This window comes from Tasmannia lanceolata, unplaced genomic scaffold (genome assembly GCF_043159265.1).
Source record: "Tasmannia lanceolata isolate RefF3 unplaced genomic scaffold, GAP_Taslan_0.1 ptg000026l, whole genome shotgun sequence".
NCBI classification, from domain to species: domain Eukaryota; kingdom Viridiplantae; phylum Streptophyta; class Magnoliopsida; order Canellales; family Winteraceae; genus Tasmannia; species Tasmannia lanceolata.
The window spans coordinates 5,067,951-5,083,363 of NW_027518703.1; the positions used below are offsets into that span (position 1 = coordinate 5,067,951).

The 15,413-nt window shown below is 42.7% G+C and overlaps 1 protein-coding gene across 9 annotated transcripts in view; it reads left to right on the forward strand.

The window, feature by feature from the left end:
• Positions 1–15,413, forward strand: part of LOC143858542 (uncharacterized) — a 63,198-nt gene that overhangs the window by 20,189 nt on the left and 27,596 nt on the right. The window lies entirely within an intron of this gene.

Genomic DNA, 15,413 nt, shown 5'->3' on the forward strand with positions numbered 1-15,413 from the left:
ACTTCAAGCCTTTTAACTTTTCATATCCTTTTCCCTTCCCGTTTATTTAGTTCTCTTTCTTTTTCTTCCTAAATTTCTTTTAGCTTCCGCACCTTTATTTCGTTACGTGTAATCGACGTTTTCGCTTCCACTATCTGCCCCTGCGTTATTTGGTATCAGAGCTTAGGGAACAAAGGACTCCGCCTCCTTTGTAATCTTGAGTTGGAAAACTAGGTTCACCATCATGCCTCCACCACAATCCCCACTACACCTAATATTGGAGATGTTGAATACCATTAGTAAGAAGTAAGAAGAGATGTATCAAAGACGAGAAGAGATGTATCAAAGGCAAGAATAGATGATTCAACAGCTTGAGAGAGTGATCCAACGTTTGAAAGTATATATTGAAGAAAAGGAAAATCAACATTCACTTTGCCATAGAGATATCGTGAGCATGCTGTTCAAATACTTCCAGAGATGCCAGAAGATCGCTTTGAGAATTCCCTTGAGGAAGATAAAATTCAAGAAGAAGAAGAGTTACCGAAAATAGCCGACTCTCTTGAAGATGCCGACAATAATAAATCGATTGATAGTGAGCTCACACTAGAAGAATATCCGATTCACCTTGGCAATTGTAAAGCCATTGATGCAGATCAAAGCAAGAGCTATTTTCTGCCTTTGTCACCGTAATTCGATGAGCATATCCAGGGCATATTTTCCATTCGAATCAAATCCCACCGCTCGCCCAAGCATGCTAGAATAATTTACCGATGGAAATATCTCATTCGTTGGAAAGGACTTCAATTTGAAGTCGGAGCAAGATATATATCGATGAATAACCGTGAAGTTTGACAATCTTTTGAGGGACGGGAGTCGACTGACTGACAAGGAACTGACCTAAGGGGGGAAAGAGGAGTGAAACCATTCGACGTAGTTGGAAATGACTTCTCTAATCATAATAAGGTTGGTCTCCCCTTCCTCCTGGGACTCGAACGATGAGATCGTTGATGCCCCTCTGGGTCTTTGTCAGTGAAGTAAATGACCCCGATTCTAAGCCCTCCGCTGTGTTAAATGTGAACCCAACCACCCCACTTTAATAGTAGGAGAAAGGAAAACGCTCGATCCATGGGGTTTGTCTTCGGATCTCCCCATTGACAAATGACAGGTAGAGTTGAAGAATCAATTAGCCCGGGATTTAAGATTTAGATCTTCAACTACTTCCGAGAGGGTCTCATGCTATGATACGAGTATACATCGGGGTATAGTCCGGGTAAACCAAATAAGATTCGGACGTATAAATTTTTTTGTAAACCTACAATCCTGATTGCGGGATCCTATATGAATGCGATATAGATGACGACAAATTGGAGAGGGAACCGTCAAGGCAAACCATAAAGAGAGCCACCTAGCCTTTATAGTGAAGTGAGGTACAAAAAATATGGTACCAGCAGACCATATTGGAAACGCGCGAGGGGATAGCAAATTTGGCCGGCCGACAAGCATAGTGAAAGAAACAAAGCTCGGAAAGCACCGGATCAGATTACGGAATGTGAGGCTTTGTCGACCGATCTTTTAACAAACACATGTAACAACTCTAATTAGCAATGCTTTTCTCAAGTGAAGTGAGGGCCCTCGGGTTCAATCGTTTCACTGTTGATTTAACCGCGCGTGCTATGGTTTCATTGAATGAGGCGTTGCTCCGACTTCGAATTGAAGTCCTTTCCAACGAATGAGATATTTCCATCGGGCAATTATTCTTGCATGCTTGGGTGAGTGGTGGGATTCGATTCGAATGGAAAATATGCCCTCGATATGCTCATCGACCTGTGGTGATAAAGGCAGAAATTAGCTCTCGCTTTGATCTGCATCAATGGATTTACAATTGCCAAGGCGGATCAGATATTCTTCTTGTGTGATCTCACTTTAAGTCGATTTGTTGTTGTCGGCATCTTCAAGAGAGTCAGCTATTTTTCGGTAGCTCTTCTTCTTCTTGAATTTTATCTTCCTCAAAGAGATCTTTTTGGCATCTCTGGAAATATTTGAACAACATGCTCAAGATGTCTTTTGCAAAGTGAATGTTGATTTTTCCTTTTCTTCAATATGTACTTTCAAACGTTGGATCACTCCCTTAAGCTGTTGAGTCATCTATTCTCGCCTTTGATACATCTCTTCTCGTCTTTGATACATCTCTTCTTGCTTCTTACTAATGGTATTCAACATCTCTAATATTAGGTGTAGTAGGGATTGTGGTGGAGGCATGGTGGTGAATCTAGTTTTCCAACCCAAGATTATAAAGGAGGCAGAATCCTTTGTTCCCTAAGCTCTGATACCAAATAACGCGGAGAAGATAGTGGAAGCAAAAACCTCGATTATACATAACGGAATAAAGGTGCGGAAGCTAAAAGAAATTTAGGAAGAAAAAGAAAGATAACTAACTAAAAAGGAAGGGAAAATGATATGAAAAGTTAAAAGGCTTGAAGTGTAGGGATTTCTAAAGGTAATCTAATTGGTAATTGGTTAGTGTAACAATGGTCACTGGAATGGGGTATTTTGAATTTCAAGAAGTGGTTAAGCATGTTAGAAGCCACCAAAGAGGGAGAAAGAAAGAGGAAGAAGAGAAAGAGTGAGTTAGGGATCCTCCCCCTCACTTATGTATTTATAGGAAAGAGAACATACAAAAGACTACTATGCCGTTATGGCTACAATACACACACACACTTCTAACACTCCCCCTCAAGCTGAAACGTATATATTATACATTCCCATCTTGTTATAGATGTCATTTAATTTTGCATTACTAAGGGGATTTAGTGAAAACATCCGCTAGTTGGTCCACAGACCGAGTGAAGGAAACATGAATCTCGCCTCTATGAATTCGCTGGTGAATGAAGTGACAATCAACCTCTATGTGCTTGGTTCTCTCATGGAAGACATGATTGGTAGCTATATGAATCGCAGCCTTATTGTCGCAATAAAGTTGAGGTGGAGAAGATGGGGAGAAACCAATCTCAGATAGGAGTGAACGTAACCAAAGGAGTTCTTCACTAGTATGGGACATAGCTCGGTACTCTGTCTCAGCACTAGACTTGGAAACAATGTCCTGTTTCTTACTCTTCCATGACACTAAATTGCCGCCAACAAAAGTACAATATCCGGTGGTGGATCTCATATCTGCAGGAGATCCTGCTCAGTCTGCATCAGAAAATCCTTCCAACCTGATATGCCCATGCTTCTTGAATAGGAGGCCTTTCCCTGGTGCCCCTTTCAAGCAGCGAATAATCCGAATCACTGCTGCCAGGTGGGAAGTACGGGGCGAGCTCATATGTTGGCTAACAACACCAACAACATGATATATCTGGATGAGTGACTGTAAGATATATGAGCTTACTCAGTAACCTCCTATATCTGTCAGGATCATTTAACAATTCCCCTTCTTCTGGAAGAACTTTCACATTTGGGTCCATAGGAACTGAGACAGGTTTCACTCCAAGGTAACCTGTCACTTCAAGAAGATCCAACACATATTTCTGCTGCGATAGAGAGATACCTCTAGTAGAATGGGCAACCTCAATGCCAAGAAAATATCTAAGACGTCCTAGATCTTTGGTTGAGAACTCTTTCTGCAAGAATGTCTTCAGTTTGTGTATCTCCGCTGAATTATTGCTTGTAATGATAATGTCATCAACATACACTATCAATAGAACACAACCAGCACCCGACTGATAACTGAATACAGAGCGATCAACAGCACAATGCTTCATGCCAAAGCTCATGATAACATCACTAAACCGGCCAAAGCAAGCTCTAGGGGACTGCTTCAGGCCATATACAGATCGCCGCAATCGACACACTGAGGAGGACATCTCCCCTTGAGCAACATACCCAAGAGGTTGCTCCATATACACCTCCTCAATAAGCTCTCCATGTAAGAAGGCATTCTTCACATCTAACTGATGTAGGGGCCAGCCATTGTTAACTGCAAGTGAGAGGAGAACCCTGACCCATGCTATTTTGGCAATCGGGGAAAATGTCTCATGGTAATCAACTCAAAAGGTTTGAGTATAACCTTTTGCAATTAGGCGCGCCTTAAGGCGCTCGACTGTCCCGTCAGGTAAGTGTTTGACATCATAAACCCAGCGGCAACCGACGGGTCGAGCTCCAGGTGGAAGGGGAACCAAATCCCATGTATGATTGGCCTCCATCTCAAGGTCCATAGCCGCACGCCAACCAGGATGATCAAGAGATGCTGGCAAGGACTGCGGCACAGAAACAGAAGACAAAGAAGATACAACACTCCTAAACATAGGGGTTAGAGAGTCATAGGAAACAACTGGGGAGATAGGATGGGCAGTACTATGAAAACGAGTACGCAAGGCAATGGGAGAATCTGCAGGTACCTGAGAAGAGGTAGTCGTGATCTCCGGCTGAGATGTTGATGGCGCAGGAGGAGGCTGATGGGCTGTAGACTTCGACTTGTGTTGATATGTCTTCGTTGGAGCTGGAGGAGGAGCCTCTGGAGTCTGTAATGAAGAGGGCTCATAAACAGTGCTAGACGGAGGAACCAACAAAGGAGGAGCCGAGGAAGGAAAAGGTATGCTAGACTCAGGGACCAGCAAAGGAGAAGACGAGGAAGGAGAAGGTATGGGGTCTGGAAGAGCTAGACAAGGAAGTGGGATGTCCGAATCAAGAACTGCGGGACGATCCTCATGAGGAGTGATAAAGTAAGACTCGGACTAAAAAAAGGTGACATCGGCGGAGACAAATGACCTACGTAAGCGAGGACTGTAACACCGATAACCTTTCTGGGTCCGAGAATACCTAAGAAAGATACATCGCTCAGCGCGAGGGTCCAATTTATCTAATTCAGGGCCGAGGTTGTGGGCAAAACACACACAACCAAAGACCCGAGGGGTGAGAAGAAAAGGGTCATGCTGGGGATGTAACAAGGCGAATGGGGATGAACCACCAAGGATAGAGGAAGGAAGCATATTGGCAAGGAAGCAGGCTGTAAGGAGGGCATCACCCCAATAGATCTTAGAGACCCGCATTTGAATGAGAAGAGTGCAGGTCCCATCCAGCAAAGATCTCAACCTACGTTCTGCCACACCATTTTGTTGGGAGGTGTGAGCACATGAAGATTGGTGGATGATGCCACTAGTAGAGAGGAATTCTTGGAAGCCATTAGATTGTGAAAAGTACTCTCGAGTGTTATCAGTGCGCAAACATTTGATTGAACGACCAAACTAATTTGTAACCTCGGCATGAAAGGTGCGAAAGACAGAGAAAACCATCGGGTGGTCTTTAAGCAAATAAAGCCAAGTCATGCGAGAAAAGTCATCAATGAAGCCAATGAAATATCTGTATCCAAAAAGAGAGGTAGTCCGCGCGGGACCCCATAAATCAGAGTGTACTAATTCGAAAGGGTGTGAGACTCTACTAACAAGTCAAGTCTAGGAGGAAACGACACACGACGTTGTTTGCCAAGCTCACAGGCCTTGCACTGAAACGGCTGAATGGGGGTAGGAACAATGGAGGTCCGTTGTAGACGCTCGAGGCAAGGATGACCAAGGCGACAGTGCCATTGATAGGCATCGATGGAGCTGTGCAAAATAGTACTGGAAGGGCCATAGTCGAGACGATAAAGCCTATCCACCTCACGTCCCAAACCAATCGTTTTCCCAGTGGAGAGATCCTGAAACAAACAATAAGATGGATAAAATGAGGCAGAGCAATGAAGATGTTTGGTAAGCTGACTAACTGAAAGTAGGCTAAAAGGGGACTTGGGTACACATAAGACATAGTATAAGGTAAGGCCAGGGCGTGGAGAAATACTGCCAATACCAGAGATAGGAGTACTACTCCCATTAGCAAGAGTAATAGACTGCGATGATAGGGGCCGAAAGGAACTAAGAGATGAAGAAGTACCTGTCATATGGTTTGATGCCCCGGAATCAATGATCCAGGAGTTGGATCTAGAAAGAAAAGAGGCAGGGAAACTACTTGGCTGGGCAAAGACGGCACTCTGCGGGCGACAGGATAATCGAAGGTGTTGGAACTCATCATAGTCAGCGCGAGAGACAAAGAAGCCCTCAGAAGGGGCGGCTGTATTGTGCTGTGAAGAGGAAGCCAATATAGCTAAAGGAGCAGAAACCAAATGGTGTACAGAGTGGATGATGTGAGGCTTAGGAGGCGGATGGAGCTCAGGGTGAAGAGTATAACAAGTGTCAAGAAAAAGTCCCTCCTGCCGACAATTAGAGGAATATGGACAGGGACGACCACCAGTATTACGGCTGCCGGTTAAGTTAAGTTAACAAGTGCAAGATAAGTTAAACTACCAGTTACTCCAAAAGCTTAGGCTGTTGGAGAAAGGCGTTATTCATCTTTTATACTTTAACACTCCCCCGCAAATGTAGCCCACTTTGCAAACACGTGGCACATGTGGTCTCACTTTGGGCCGACCATCGCATGTGGATTTTTGCTATCCGGGAGGTTTGAACTTGAGACCTTTGGCTCTGATATCATGTTAGAAGCCCCCAAAGAGGGAGAAAGAAAGAGGAAGAAGAGAAAGAGTAGGGATCCTCCCGCACTTATGTATTTATATAGGCAAGAGAACATACAAAAGACTACTATGCCCTTATGGTTACAATACACACCCACATAGACTTCTAACAAAGAAAATAGGAATAGAAGGTGGAGAATGGCAGGAGGAGACTGAGTGCTTATGGAAGAAAAGTTTCTGGGCTATTAAATGGGTTAAGGAAGGGGTGGTTGTTGGGCTGTTTTGAAGGAGGCTCTATGTTGGGTTTTGGGTCAAGGCAATAGGGAAAAGGCGGCTGCCTGAGATATAGGAATATTGAGGCAGTTCAATCAACTAGAAGAAAGGCCTAGATGTAGGATGATTTGCGATCAACTAGATAGATAAATATTAGGCATGGCTGGATCCGTTTGGAGTTGGATTGGTTAATGGCTGAGATTTGGTAGGTTTAGACGGATTTTCTGGTAACGGCAATACACAAGAGGAAAATGAAACGAGCGGCGGATGGCTCGTGAAAACCCGCAACAACACAAGCAGCAGATGGGTTGCAGAAACAAGACTGATAGGGACGATTACGAGGTACAATTAATAGAAATTTCTATCTAAAATTCATTCATCAAAAGCTGTATAATTCATTTACATTGATGGCCTTTTATAGAATTCCATAGCCCAAATCCTAGCAAATCTAGGAGTCCTAAAAACAAAGGAAAAAAGTCCAACTTCAATTCTAAGTTTAGTCCAACAAAAAAAAAAACTCCTAAAAACTCTCTAATTCCTAAAATTTAAACTCCTCAATACAATCTTCCTTGTACGTCCCAACTAAAGACAAACTGTCAAAAATAGTTAAAGTAAATCCTAATTAAACACAAACTAAAATATGACTCTTTTGAAACGTAGTAATCAATGTGGACCTTTGATTTACACACCGTCTAATATCTTCCGATCTGAGGGTCCTGGACGATCCGATTAATGTTCTGATGATCTTGACTGTTGATCTTCATGAGTGTGCAAGATGCACCTGCATCAATCACAAATATAGCCAAGTGCCTAGACCCTCAAAATCTCAACAACTCACCCCAAGGAGATATTCACGGAGTATTTGAAAATATTGTTAGGCCTCAAGTCCAACACTAGCTGTAGGAGATGGACATGAATTAACCTCTCCACCCTCCTCTCCTAAAATGGTAGAAGCAATTGGTCTTTTTATAGACCAAAATATCTCCATTTGAAGGGATCTCCTCAATTAAGCCTTTCGATTTGCCAAGCAAAGCCTAGCAAGGATTCCTACGTGGAAATCTCCATAACAAAGGTCATTCAAATTGCTAAATCACCCTTTTCCAAGGGTCTTTTTGAAGGGCGTTTTTTGTGACAAGCATATGACACTCACAAGATGGAAATCTCCGCTGATCTCCATACATTGGGATACCCAATGATTTTCTAAACTAAGCATGGTTTAGCCAAGCATTTAACCACCCAAACCGGGTCAAACCTTAGTTACCAAAAACTTCCTAGTTGGGTGGGAAGTTCGCTTCCCGGAAACTTGCTTCGGAGGCTAAGTTCTTCTCGCTTCCCAAATTCAGGGGAAGCATGCTTCCGAGACACTTTCTTCGAAGGCTAAGTTCTTCTTCCCAAACCTACTATAATCCTACTCTTTCTATGTACTTCTTGTTTGCTTCCAATGAGGCCTATCACATGCTTCATGTTAACTTTGAATGATGCTTCCTCCACATTTTATCTTTACTTTCTTTAGAGCTTTTCGCTTCTTGTATTTTCTCTTTTCTAAACCCCTCGCTTCCCTCTTTCACTTCCCGCATCGCTTGTCACACCCACCTCCCACTCTGGTAACTATGGGTCAAACAACATTAACCACAAAATGAGGGTTCTTCTCTTATGCCCTTGAAATTAGGGGAGATGGCAAATGCTCCCTAACCTTCTTCACAATTGAACTCTAGAGACTTCGTCACTCCCAAAAGGGAATTCATGTGGTTGTTGCAACTATAATGAGTTACCCCCTACTACCCAATTGGCAAGGGAGCCTCCCACTCCTTGACAGCACCTAAAGCTGCCACCAAAGAGGCAGTTGCCTCTAACTACATTTATGAGTACTTGTAGCTTAAACTCCTTCCTTGAGGCTATAAATAGCTTGATGTCGTGACTTAAGTCCCATACAAGGACATCATAGACAAGGAGTATACTAGGAACCTTCCATCACAGCTCCTAAAGCTGCCACCAAAGAGGCAGTTGCCTCTAACTACCCAATCATGGGTACATGTGGCTTAAACTCCCTCCTTCAGGCTATAATTGCTTGATGTCATGACTTAAAGTCTCATACAAGCACATCATAGAACAAGGAGTAGGACAAGGAACCCAGGAATAGGTCAGCGCTGACTAAGGAGATAGCTATACCCTTTCCATTTTTCATTCTTGCGTTCCATTCTCTGATTTTCTTTTCTATTCAATTTATCTTCCTTAATACTTTCCACTGGTGAATTCCATTGTTACAAAACGAGAGATACATCTCTCTCTTGAGCAGTTTGTAACTTTGTACTTGTAAAACTCTCAGAATCATTTTCTTTGAAATCATAGATAGTAGCCTACGTTATCTGCGAAAGTGCTAGAGAGTTCTCTCTCTCTCTCTCTCTCTCTCTCTCAATATAGGTAATAGTCTATTGAAAACTATCTAAGTATAATTTCTTTGATGATTTTAGGAGCAAATTCTCCCCTCTTCGGAACGGTTATGGGTAATGCCACTTCTCTAAATGAGATAGTTTATCTCTTCCTTGGGCAGTCCCTCACTTATAAATCAAGAGAGTTACTCTTTCTGAGTTAGGAGGAATTATCCTACTAATTAGCTCAGAGAGAACATTCTTTCATTAAACGTATTCATTAGCATATGGCTGAATTAGGGAGTGTGCCCTTGCAAAGGTGAACAATCCCACTGATACTAATTTGAGAGTTTCCTCTCTTAGGCAGTTACACACTACCATTTTTCTGCAGCTATTCTCTCTAAAACATAGGCATCTGCCTATTAGAGTTTTTCTCTATTGGATATAACCTCCTAACGAGCCTTGGCGCAACAGTTAGGTTGCTCGATTGTGACCTGGTGGTCACAGGTTCGAGTCATGGAAACAGCCTCTCTGCAAAGCACAGGGGCAAGGCTGCGTACATCTAGACTTCCCCAGACCCCGCAATGGCGGGAGCCTCGTGCACTAGGCCGCCCTTTCATATAACCTCCTAACGACTAAGAGGGGATAATTTTTCCCAAATTATCCCGATATTGCCAATGAGAGAAACCTCTCTCAGTTAGGAAGTGCCATGGTAATGTGATTCAAATATTCATCTCTCTAGGCATGGTCAGAAATGGTACTTTATCCCTCGAAGATCTCTCTGTATAAACATGAGTAACAATGGGCTTCTAAACAACACCTTGGCGGGACGAAACCACTGCTGAAAACAACATAATAGTGGTGTCAAACCACTGTCTGAAACTTGAAAATTTTCTTTTGGCAATGGGCGATATGCAGTTAACAGTGCAGGCAAGGGAGATACACAGTTGAACGCTAACACTCCCTTGGAGGGACCCAAACGAATCCCCGGGTGCAAACAATGCTGCTCCCCCGTTGCGTTTCCAAACATCTACTTTCCGGAAAGGAAGGTGGGATTCCTTCTTTCTTTCGAAAAGTGCATACTTAAGGCAGTAAGTGAAAGTCAAAACGCATGTAGAAGGTACAGCTCAGTGAAACAGTCCAAAAACAGAAAACTGGATCTTTACGAGGCTGGTGCTTTAGTGGTAGAATCGATTCATTCCATAGCAGGGCTAGGAGTGAAGCTAGGAGTGAAGGGTTTGATACTTTGATGATAGTCCAAGTCCAGGCTATCATGTCGGGATAAGGAAGCAGGAGATTGAATTCACTCCTAATTGAATGCAGTATCACAACCTTTCTTCTTTATCAATGGATTCTGAGTTCTCACTCATAAAATGGGCCAGATCTTTATAAGGTTGGTGCTTTAGTGGCAGAATCGATTCATTCCATAGCAGGGCTAGGAATGAAGAGTTTGATAGTCCAAGTCCAGGCTATCACGTCGGGATAAGGAAGCAGGAGATTGAATTCACTCCTAATTGAATGCAGTATCACAAACTTTCTTCTTTATCCGCGGATTCTGAGTTCCCACCTTATAAAGTGGGCATTTCCCACTTCTTTCTAATAGTCAAATAACAGATCATTTGGAGAGCCATTTCTCAATTAATTATTCAGAGCAAAACTTCTTCTTTCTTTATGTGGTACAAATCCCTTTATCATGCATTGTATTGGGTGTCCACCCACTGGCTAGCAAGAGAGATCACTCGCTAGCCTGAGAGGACACCCTATGACAAACCCTCATTCTGTATAAGAGTGGTTACTTTGGTGGTGAGCTTAACCACTCTTTAAATCAAAGAGGTTTCTCTATTGTCATGCGAGAGAGAACTCGCTAGAGAACTCCCTACAAGTTTCACCACATAGGTATCACATGTCTCATGTGCAAATGCTTCTCAATAATACTGAGTTGTATGATTTTCAACAACAACAAAAAAAACAGTACTGAGTTGTATAATGGAAAAATCACCATCTTCTGGAGCTTGCTCAAGGACTTCTACTAGGAATGAATGTTCCCAAGCTTTTCCTTATGCCTTAATTTCACGATGACTGCTTATCTGAGTAAGAAGATCGGCTCCTATTATTGGCGGGTCATCTCTAGCCGTCCTTAGGCATATCGGTTCAAGTAGATTCTTCTTTTTTATCAATAAAAACCCCTTCCCAAACTGTTCAATCTTTCAAAGCATACGGCTTTCTGGATGTATATGATGATATGTAGACGGATCAAATATGAATCATATGATGAAGTAGCATAATTGCTAGAGCACATGAGACTGAAGAGTAATGGTTTCAGCTGGACGGACGACTATAGTGAGTCTAGTGACTACTAGAGTATGGTTGAGTTGAGTCAAATGGTATAGTATAGCAGCCTTTCCGAGCAAGCATCTGGGTTTAGTAAAAAAAATTAAATTAATTCAAATAGATGAGGCCATTTATCAATGAAGATTGAGGGGTAGTAGATTGGCAGATTTATTTGTTCGCTCAAGAATGGTTCCAGAAGATGTTGATCATAAATGGGATAATTGTTACGGAGAAAAACGAATATGAATTCACATTCATATACAGGGCCCTTACCCTTCCATATTCTAGTATATTGCTACATTGTTAGGGGGTTCTTTATAGGATAAGATTTTTATGGAAGGAACTTTCTGAAGGGCCTGTTTTTTTGTTGTCAAGTGCCCCTGAAAAATGCAATACAGGTAAACATATTCAAAGGTTCATGTGCGGAACAGTTTTTTTGCATATGGGCTGTCTGAAAACTGATATGTATCATCCAATTAGTATTGTACCAAAAATTATTTTATTACATCCCATACAATAATTGGAGATATAGAGTAGGAGGAGCTCTTGGGTGAGATTTTTAGGCTATACCTACCAAATACATGTCACTTTTTTTGGATTAGAGATTGGAGCAGAGATCTGTTTTCCTTCAAATTCAACTGTGAGATGAGTCACAGAGCGTAGCTTTATTTTTCTCTTTTGAATTATCTAAAGGATATTATGTCTCTATTCCTACTTGTAATTCAGTGATAATAGATTTAATATGCCATTTATGGAAACCTTTTGGATTTTCTCTTATTTGAGTTTTATATGGTGGATCACCCTGTAGCTACATGTGTGGCGAATAAGTACAGTGCGGCTCACATACTTGGATGATCCAAAAGCATTCATTTGTGGGTCCACATATTTGATTTGTGGAAGTTTCTATACCTTGTCCTCCATTTTAAACCACAAATTAGAGGGTTAGGATCATCCTATGGAGAAGATTTTTGGGGCACGACCTATCTTCGGTGGGGACCCACAATGAATGTTCTGAATAATCCAAGTATTTGGGCCCCACTGTACATCCACAAATCAGAGGGTTAGGATCATTCTATGGTGAAGATATTTTGGACACAACCTATCTTCATTGTAGTTTGGAAGACCCACACATGAATGTTGTTGAAGAGAATGAAAGGGTAGTTTAGGTATTATGTCTATGATGGGGGTATTGAAGTCTTTGTACACATGTTGCCCTAGTTGGGCCCTCTATATACATCATATACATGAGAGAGCTCCTTAGTGGAGACTCCTCGCCTTCTCCATTCCTCTTCTCTTTCCTTTTTAACCTAATCCCCATTTCTAACATGGTATCAGAGCTTTAGGTCTGATCCTCAAAAAACGGAAGAAGGAAAGAAGAAGAGTTCTCATTCATATCTCATGCCATCACGCCATTCCCATCTCTCTCTCTCTCTCTCTCTCTCTCTCTCGCGCGCGCGCGCGCAACTCCTCTTCTCTATCCGTGTTGCCGAAATTCAAGAAAAGAAAAAAAATCCAGAGAAAATCTCTCTCTGCCTTTCCTTGTAAGCATTTGTCCAAATCTCTCGCCTCTCTCTCTCTCTTTTTGGTTTGCCAAAAACCCAAAACTCTTTTTCTCTTTGTGTTACGCGCTTCCCACAAAAAATCCGAAAATCTCTCCTCCACCTCTCTTGCGCATCTTTCTCTGTCATTCTCTTTCCGTAATCTCTTCTCTCTGTGTTTTTCGCAATCTTTCTCTCTCTCTCTCTCTCTCTCTGTTTTGAAAATGTCAATCTTTTTCTCTTTCTTGCCCAAAAACAACAAAAAAGAGAGGAGGGTTTGTCGTAACCCTTCCCTACCCGTATCCCTCTCCCCTCACAACTACATCAGTGCATTTGCGCCAACCCTCCTTCGGCCATTTGTAAAAAACGTTCTTTTCCATTCAATACCTCCATATCCTCCATCCCACCACCTATTCCTCCTTTTTTTCTCTTTTGAATCCCTAAATCTCCACTCTACCTCTTTGTTCTCTCTTTTTAATATTTTTTTTTGGCTTCTACGGCAGTTGTCTTAATCTCAACGGTGCACCCCAAGTGTTTGATAAAATGTCTTAGAGGGGTTTTGTGCCTTGAAGGTCGTCTTTTCGTTGCAAGTTGAAGGCATTCGGGCCATTCGGCCTTCAACTTGAGGGTGAGTGTTGTCATGTAGTTCCTAAGAGGGTGTGTTGTCTTTTCTTATCTTGTTGTCTCTGGGATCATGTAGTCTCGTCCGAGGGGAGCGTGTTGTTGGTGGTTCCCTTTCCTTGTCCAATTGATGTATTTGACCATTCGTCGTTGTGGTTCCTTGATGTATTTCACCATTCATCGTGGTTTCTGTATGTTCTTCGTTGTTCGTGTTGTTGGTTCGTTGGTGGTTGTCCTTCCTCTTTTGTCTTGTCTTCTCTAGTTGATGTAGTTCATCATTCTAGTTATTTGATTGCTTCTTCGCATTGTTAGTCCTTTGCATTGATAGTTGCTTCTTCGCATTATCAGTTCTTCACATTGTTCGTTATATCCTCTTCGTGTTTTTGGCATTGTTTTACGCGTTCATCGTGGTTTGCGTTGCAATCCACTTCTCATTGTCCGGCTATGTGCCTGATCGTTAGCGTGGCTTTCGGTCTTATCTCTTCAGGCGACGGTGTCCCTCGTCGACCTTGTCTCTAGATTATGGGTGTCCCCCATCGTTGGTTGGTTATCTCTAGGCGACGATGTCCCCTGTCGGCTTTGTCTCCATACGGTGGTGTCCCCCATCGTTGGTTGGTTATCTCCAGGCGACGGTGTGCCCGGTCAACCTTGTCTCCAGACGATGGTGTCCCCCATCGTTGGTTGGTTATCTCCAGGTGACAGTGTCCCCTGCCGACCTTGTCTCTCCAAGGACACCAAAAAAACGACGGTGTCTTCCATTGCTGGTTGGTTATCTCCAGGTGACGGTGTCCCCCGTTGACCTTGTCTCTTCAGACTATGGGGTCGATTATATCTCCAGGAGATGATGTCCCCCGTCGACTTTGTCTCTCCAGACGACGGTGTCCCCCGTCGTTGGTTGGTTATCTCCTTAGACGACGTGCTGCCGTCGACCTTATATCTCCAGACCCCCGTCGTTGGTTGGTTTCGATCACCTTTCCGGTGGTTGTTCCTCTTTTATTGGCCCTGTGCTGCTCAGTTGATGTTTATGCTCGGGGTACTTTGCCATTGCTCGTGCGCGTGCCTTTGGTGTGCCTATTTTGCCCATTGGATCGTTGCTATTTCCTTGTCGAGGTGCATCCGTTCGATCCTTCGTGGTCTACAGATTTATTAGCCGGGTTCTCATTCAGGGGAGGCTCTGTAGTGATCGCTCTCGCCATAGTGCTGCTTCAGGGGGATATGTTCTTTTCTTATGGCCGTTGATCTCACTGTTGTACTCTTGCAGCCATTACTATCTTTTTTATATTTTTTTCTTATGTATTCACCACACCAGCTTGATGAGTGTTGTACCAAGCTGGATGTGTGTATCAGATTATTGTTCTTTTTTGTTGTATGCTTATTTTTTAGTTGTTTGTTGTAGTTTTATTTGTAGCAAGCTAGAGTTCCATAGTATATACACTCCAGCTTGAGGGGGAGTGTTGAAGAGTATGTAAGGGTAGTTTAGGTATTATGTGTATGATGAGGGGTATTGAAGTCTTTGTACACATTTGGCCCTAGTTGGGCCTATATATTCATCATATACATGAGAGAGCTCTTTAGTGGAGACTCCTCACCTTCTTCATTCCTCTTCTTCTTCCTCTTTAACCTAATCCCCATTTCTAACAAATGTTTTAGAAAAGGGAAAGCCCTTTTTTTTACTTGGGGCAACCCCCTCTAGTGTATTTATGACTACTCTTTTATACTAGAGGGGGCTCTCCCAAGTAAAAAGGTGTGAATATATCATTTCCCTTTAGATAATCCAATTATGTGGGCCCCATTGTACTTTTT